Source organism: Cryptomeria japonica, chromosome 5, assembly GCF_030272615.1.
Source record: "Cryptomeria japonica chromosome 5, Sugi_1.0, whole genome shotgun sequence".
Lineage (NCBI taxonomy): Eukaryota > Viridiplantae > Streptophyta > Pinopsida > Cupressales > Cupressaceae > Cryptomeria > Cryptomeria japonica.
The window spans coordinates 778,841,994-778,849,788 of NC_081409.1; positions in this window are offsets into that span (position 1 = coordinate 778,841,994).

Below are 7,795 nucleotides of genomic sequence, written 5' to 3' on the forward strand. Positions count from 1 at the left end.
CCAAAAATCAAGATATCATTCGTTGGCTTCCCAAAACGCACTTGGCAGGGTTTTTGCACTGCCGTGGAAAGAAACCAAGTCGGGCCCTTGAATCATGCATGGAGAGGCCAACCTCCAAACCGTTTACAATACTTAGGGACTTTGACCAATAATTTAAGAAGGATTTTATGATTATCCTTCTCCACTTCGACCTCTACAAAACCTGGGAGGGTGTTCCCTTAATGCTTCTGCAATCTCTGCACAACACTTGAAAGTGAAATTAAAATGAAGCAGATAGTATCACTCCTAAAAGGGGATCTCAACAAAGAGGGAGAATGCTACAAAGTGGCTAACTCTCAGGGATCCTCGACTTGCTTTAGAGTGTGAGATAACTTTTCAAAAAACAACAACATACACAGAAAATGACAAGATATTCTGATATTATCAATGTTATAGCAAGTTGTCGATAGTTATGAAAAAAGAAATGTGATAGAAAAATGACTGTAAGTGGCGATCAGTGTCTTATCCATTGGGCAATTGAAATTTCAAAATGCAAGATAAAAAATGCAATAAAAACCTTAATCTAATAGCTAAAGATCTCAAGATAACATTGCCTTACAATATATCTCATCTATCTATCCCAACCTAAAATACTTATTAGAATCCCTATATAAGCCCCATTAGTCTGCAAATCCTATCTAAGCAGTTTAAATGACCCCTTAGGTCAGAGCGTAAAATAGAAGAAACATGCATCACAACAATGCAATGAACAAGAAAAAACCTTGATCTTACTCATTTAAAAACATAATAGAGTCATACATTGGAGAAAATGAATTCAGACAGTACTTTCATTCAGTTCATAAGCTATTTTTTGTTACAAATTATATTACATATAACTCCTTCAAGAACCTACTACAAACTAAGACACAAAACTCATTTTGTTTGCTCTACAAATTCCTATTACAACCTACTCATTTTACCTAGACCTACTATACATGACCAAGGATTTGGATCCAAACTTTTGGACCAAATTTCTCGACCTCTTCTTGTCTCATGGTCCCGATTTCCCTTATATAGAAACAAGGGAGAAACAAGCTTCAGGCCAGCGGAGACAACTGACATAAGCTTATAAGATCACTTGTTACTTTGTTAAAAAAATATTCCTCACACTCTCCCAAAAGACTGTCCATGCTGGCGTTCATGATGAAGTAGAACCAAAATTCCCAATTATATTTTGGTAGAAACAAAAACCTTTGAGATGTGCCACTATCTCTACAGATGCTTCCGAATGGACCATGAGATGCATTATCTTTGTTCTACAAAGCATTTCCCTTCAGGAAGGGAAATCAGATCCTAACAAGAATTAAAGTCACCCCTAAACTAGAGGAGGACCTCCAATCTTCATGTCGAGGATAAGATAAAATGGAAAGAGGAGCTCATAGAGGAAAATAAAGTGATGGGAAGGCATTGCAGCTTCCATGCCAACGCCAAGATGATCGGATGCTGCCCCAATCCTAACCTTGTTTTTCTCCTTTTCCTCTGTAAGACTCCTCCTTTAGCCCTCTTCTAACGAGTGACAGAGGAGAGACAAAGGATGAGTCATGTAGGGCTTGTTTTGATTAGAAATGTATTTAAATCCTCCGTTGACTATCCTCCCCATTTTCAAGACTCCATCGACTATAAGCATACACATTCCTTGAGGAAATCAATTCAGTATCACAAAGCTTAGTGTAACTCTTGGCACAATACTGCTTAAAGATAATCATCTTGTTCAAAACCTTTTGAGAAGATAGTGAATTTTGTGTTCTCTCTATCAATTAAAGACACCACACAGTCATATTTATAATGAAAATATTGCTCTTGGCAGTGTTCATGCATGGGAAAAATTATCATTCCAATAATTTTCTACTCATCGTGCCAGCAAATGGATTCAGAAAATCATATCCATCGAATCAAGAACATCACCAAACTCAAACTGTCATTTCACTGCCTTCTGACCAAGTTCACCTTACGTGAACGATTTTGTTCTTGATTTCTGGATTTCTTGACTGCAAATTCTCTCCTTGACAATCCTTATCTTGGATACAGAGTCTTTATCTTTTGAAAGTTTCTCAGTAATAATTTCCTTATTTTCTGTCTCACTGTGAGAATCTCTGACAGTATGCATACTATGATTTTGTTGACAGATCCTTGATCATCTCACTTCCAAAGCATAAATATCTTTATATCCCTTTCATCCTTCTAAAAATTTCAATTGCTTTCTATGGTGGCAATAAAAACTTGCAAATGTTTCCACCTCAGGTACTGCTAGCTTTGTCCTACTAATATGACTAGACCCAACAAAACACCTCTCAAATCAATATTTTGAGAGTTAGTCAACATCCACGTGTCTTCACTTGTCTCTGTTCATTCCATGTTATCAGGCCTATTTCCTTCTACCTTTACTTTCCCGCATGAACAACAATGAAATAGTCTGAATCACTCCTTTTGTAAGTTTTTATGTTTCTACCGTTAATTTGTCCATCACGACACATTGCGCGATCACCATCAGTTAATACCGATATTGACCTTCCAACATAGAAAGTGGGCCCGTTAAAACTTGACGAAGCATTGCCAAATCATCCTTGAGTCTCTGCTTTGTCAGTTCCCCTGCTATCGGTCTTGTTCAACCTTCCTGGGACACGTGGCATCATCTCGTGATGCCGCAGTCCTTAACCTCCCGCATCTTTCATTGTGGAGCTATGAGGGTCATCCGATCTGCTCGTTCATTATGTGCAGCCCACAAAGTCCACCCAAAACTTGTCGTTATCCTTTGAGCATGTTTCTGCTTGGGTCATAACATCTCCATCCATTTTAAACACATGTAGATTCACGAGACCTTTAGTTGCTCGGTATTTAGTCATGGAGATATAAGCCGAAAAATCAAAATCGGACTTAGGGAAAAGAAAACCCACAAAAATAATAAAAGAGGGACCTAACCATAATACAAAAAAACATAGTCTTTGGGAAAAATTAAAAGACCGGTAGAAGATAATACCTAGGAAAAGAACGCGGTCCCCTTTTGACGGTGGAACAGACCCTCATGCTTAAAAAGGTATCGATAATACCTAGATGCTCTCCTCCTTGGTCCTCATGCTCAACCTCATCTAAAACAACCTTAGGCTCAAGACCGTCTACCTCCAAAATGTCATCAGAAACCACTTTTGTGTATTGCATTTGTCCCTTTCCCAGACACTAGTTACCCAGCTGCAAGGAATTCAAATCATATACTCTTACCAAACCCTTGAATGGTTCGGATAGGCCCAATACAAAAAGAACAATGAACCTCCTTTCTGTCACATCTGGAACCATTACTGATCAATAACCTTTGAATTCTGCCACAGTGCTCCAATGTGCTCTCTAAAGTGAATCTTTGGATCTTTCTATCAAATCTCTCTATCATCTTTACTTGAAGAACTTCTTCAACCATGCGCTAGCTAAGCAACTTATCGATCCATCAAAAGTTAATAGGTATTGTAGTCTTTCCCAAACATCATCATATGTCTCTACAGGGGTGCTCTTCATACCTTCTCCTCCTATGTATTCCTTGCCTTCATGTCATAATACTCCATGAATGTCATGTCACGCTGGATGGCTCGATACAGAGCACTATAATTAGCATTAAACCTTGCCAACTCCTTATTGGAATTAGGTGATAGTTGTTGCTCTTGTCGTTTTTGTTAACATTTGGCCCTGAATGTCTTGGCTGGAAGGTTGACTGAAACTCCATCATTGGCTGGGTGACTTCTTACAACACCATTGGAGTTGGACCTTCAAGCACTACATTGCTAGTTCATTCCGCTAAAAAACCTCACCATCTCTGCCATAGACTACCTTAAAGAGAACTGTAATTCTTTGGCCAGCTCTCTATTTTATGTCCTAATGACCTCCTGGAGGTTAATTTCCTCATCACTTTCATGGATGGCCTTTTCTTTCTCCTTTCTCTTTGCTGCTAACTAATTCACAATCACTGTTCTACATAAATCTGCATCGCACACCCAGAGACTAGCAGGAAAACGATAGCTTTGACACCACTGTAGTAACCCTGAAATTCTTTCAAGGAAGAAACAAAAAACTGATGTAACTTATGTAAGCTAATCGTCCAACACATAATTAATTCAACAACAGAAAATTAGTTCACTTTACTCAAAATTTCCAGATCAACACACAGCAATCACATTCACTTAATGAACAAATTTCAACAATTTAGAGCATAGACGTGGCCTTTGCCTCAAGACAAAATCTAATACAGATTTGAAACAAGCATGATTAGAGCAAAGCAGTTTGCATATCCTATTTGATAATTACTCCTCATAACACTGGGATCTTCAACGTAATAACAACGCTTGTACAGTTATTGACCTATAAAAATTTTCACGCTTGTTGAGTTGGGTCAGATCTGAGTAGTCCGCCATATAATTCACTGGTCTCTAGGTCACTGTAGGTGCTTAGGAATTGGTTGGGACTGGAGGTGGCTGAATCCTTCTTCCAAAACCTGCTGATAAACCCCATAATGTATGCAATGTGCCCTTCGACATTTGCTATAGTATCCATTTCTGATTGGATACCCCCTATATCTATTCACTGCTACTTTCGAGTCTTCTATGTGGTTTCTCTCATGCCATCCCTCTTAGCGTACAACGATTCTCGTGAATGGTATTCTTAGCATTTCAATATGCAGGCCTTTAAACTCCATACAATCCTCCGAAATGGCGCAATCTGCAAATCAGACTTGCTTATGTTATCGTTGCTAGGGTAATGAAGAAAGTAATTAAATATGAAATTTGGTCAGAACACGCCAGGGATTTAATCCCAACTTGTTAGGCCAGCTGAGTGTTCGTGTCAGCAACCAAACTTAGGAAACTTCTCTAAATTTTCCAATCAGAATTTCCAGATAATTTCGCCTTGGTAGCATATCTAAATTTATACTTATACCTGTTTGTTTTAACACTGATTCCAAAATTGGCACCTAAAACATTGGAGTCTCACTCGGCTCTAGAACTAGTTTATTTAGTTAGAAAAATATAGCTAAAGCATAAAGATTTAAAAAATATTATATTATTATATTATAAATAATATTAAATTATTATATTAGGATACTGTAATCAATATTAAATTATTATTAAGATATTATTATATTTTTATATTTTTAAGATCTGAGCGAGTGGTAGTTGAGAAGAGAAAATAAATAAACTATTTTGTTTCATTTTTCATTCAATTTTTATAAACATATTTGTGCATAGAATATATATATATTTATATATATGGCTTTTCATGCATTAAGTGTCACAAACAATCAAATTTAATGATTGTAGTTTTTATTAATATATATTTGTGCATCCATTATGTGAGTGCAAAATGTCTTTAGACGTAAAAATTATAATCCATTTCAAAAAATGAGGGACATGATAGTTGAAAGCTAGTTTTGGGAGATTGGTGCGACTGTAAGAACGTATGAAAGAAAATTCCTTGTTTGAAAAGGTCAGCGAGCTCTTGGATAATTCCCTTTCCTATTAGTTATCTATATTTATATTTCACTCTTCTTGCTTTCCAATTAGTTATCTATATTTTACTCTTCTAGTGCCATCTGTAGTATTTGGTTGTTATTTGCTCATATTCAATGAGATAAACCAATGTTAAAACATTCCTAGCACTCTGTGTAGGGCTCACAAACCATTTACTTATGGGAATTTCTTTCAACATTAGAATAATGTTGAGACGAGTGTAAGTGGGTGTCTTTAAGGTTAACATATTATGAATCACTATTTTAACTATATCCATAGTCATATTTCTATGGTATAAGAGTATTTGAAGGCTGCTACATATCTCTTCCTACTATTTGTTAGCGTGAGTTTTGCATCCAGTTTGCATGATCCTCTCTCACTCTCCATGAATGATGGACCGCTTGCATGATCCTCTCCATTATCTTCAAGAATAGTGGATCTGTTTTCATGCAAACTACAAATCAATAAGTTTAACTAAGCATCTTTCACCGCTAATTTCATATTTCTGTGCGGTGGCTTGTTTTTATAAATCATGCTTTTGCATAATGTAAAAATATAAGGAATTAATATAATTTCATTCTTTCAGTTCTGTTTTTCTTCTATGTTATTTCTGCAAGTTTTGTTTTTGTTTCCTAGCTAGATCTGTATTCTGCTATACAGAAATTTTAACATGGTATCAGAGCGAGTTTGCTAGGAAGAAGAAGCATTAACGATTATTTGCAATATAGAAGAAAGCTGCAATTGCCGATGAAGAAGAACTGGAAGACGAGCTGCAAATAAATCCAAACTGCAACAGGAATGTACAGAATCATAGAAACCACTGCATGAGTACCTCAGGGCAGTTGTACATACTTTCTCCGAGATCTTCTTGGGGTGAAAGAAACTGTACCACGATAGTTTTCTCATTGTGTTAGTCTCTTTTCGACGGGGGGTTTTATTCCCACTGGATTTTCCTTCTTTCCTCATTTCTTTTATTAGACTTTTATGTTCTCCTTTGTTAGAATTAAGGGGGGTGTTGGTCGTTGATTCCAACCGCAACTTCATCATTTCAATTCATTACCGCTGACTATGGATCACCACAACTTCATCACTTTCAGTTCATTACCCCAGACTATGGATCACTGATCTCTGTTTTGCTCAGATCCACTATTTTCTGCCTAAATTAAGGCTGCTGATTTCAGTCTTCTCCGTAATTGGATTCTTCTACAATGACCTTTTGCATCATATTGTATATTGTTATTCAGACAGTATTGTAATAGTTAATATCAATAGTTCTGTTTTTATGCTTTGTTTTTTTTTCTAATATAATGAATTAATAGAGTTTCATTTTTTCTCCTGCAAGTTTTGTTTTCTTCCCTAGCTAGATCTGTAGTTTTGCTCTGCAGAAATTTTAACATGGTATCGGAGCGAGTTTGCTAGGAAGAAGAAGCATTAACGATTATTTGCAGGCAGATTTCTGAAGATTAGCATCATCATGGAAGCTGACGTAGATCTCTATTTCTAAATGCATGCATATTCTTCCCCTCATTTTTGCATGCTCCTTGATTTTTTTTCTATATTGATTCTTTAAAATTGTACGTGCTTTGCAAGCACTGCATGATGAAGATCTGGAAAATTTGGGGCTTTGTAAAAATTAAACTTTTAGAAAGTTTATATGAGGTTTTGCTTAATGCATTTAGTATAGGTTTCTTTCAATAAGTTTCCTGAATAAATAGAAGATTAAAGTTGCTATGCTCTTTTCCTCCAATTGACACTCAAAAGTATTCTTTTATTCTAAATTCTTGTCTACATGAGATTCCAATGTTGCAACTTTGTTTGCTCCTAGAGATTCTTTCTAGTAGGCTTCCTAACTACATGAGATTCTAGAGTCGCATCCTTGAGTGCTTCCAGAGTTTCTTTCTAGTGGGACATTATTGAGCAATGGATATACAATGGTATCATCCCAACTAAAGGTCATCTTTCCTGTTCTTCAGCTTGAAGCACATTTCTGCAAATTCATATCTTCCTGTCTTCAGATGGTCAGTTTATGTATTTAGAGGCCGTGTACGTGTCTGTTCATCCATTTGAGCAATACAAAATATGTACAACTGCATTTTCAAAGTATCCCAGAGGTACTCATGCAGTGGTTTCTATGATTTTGATACAATCCTGTTGCAGTGTGGATTCATTTGCAGTTCTTCTTCATCGATTGCAGCTTTCTTCTATAGTTCGAATAATGGTCAAGAGTTTCTCTCAATTGGGTTTTCTCCTTTCTTATTTGTAATTGGGTTCCT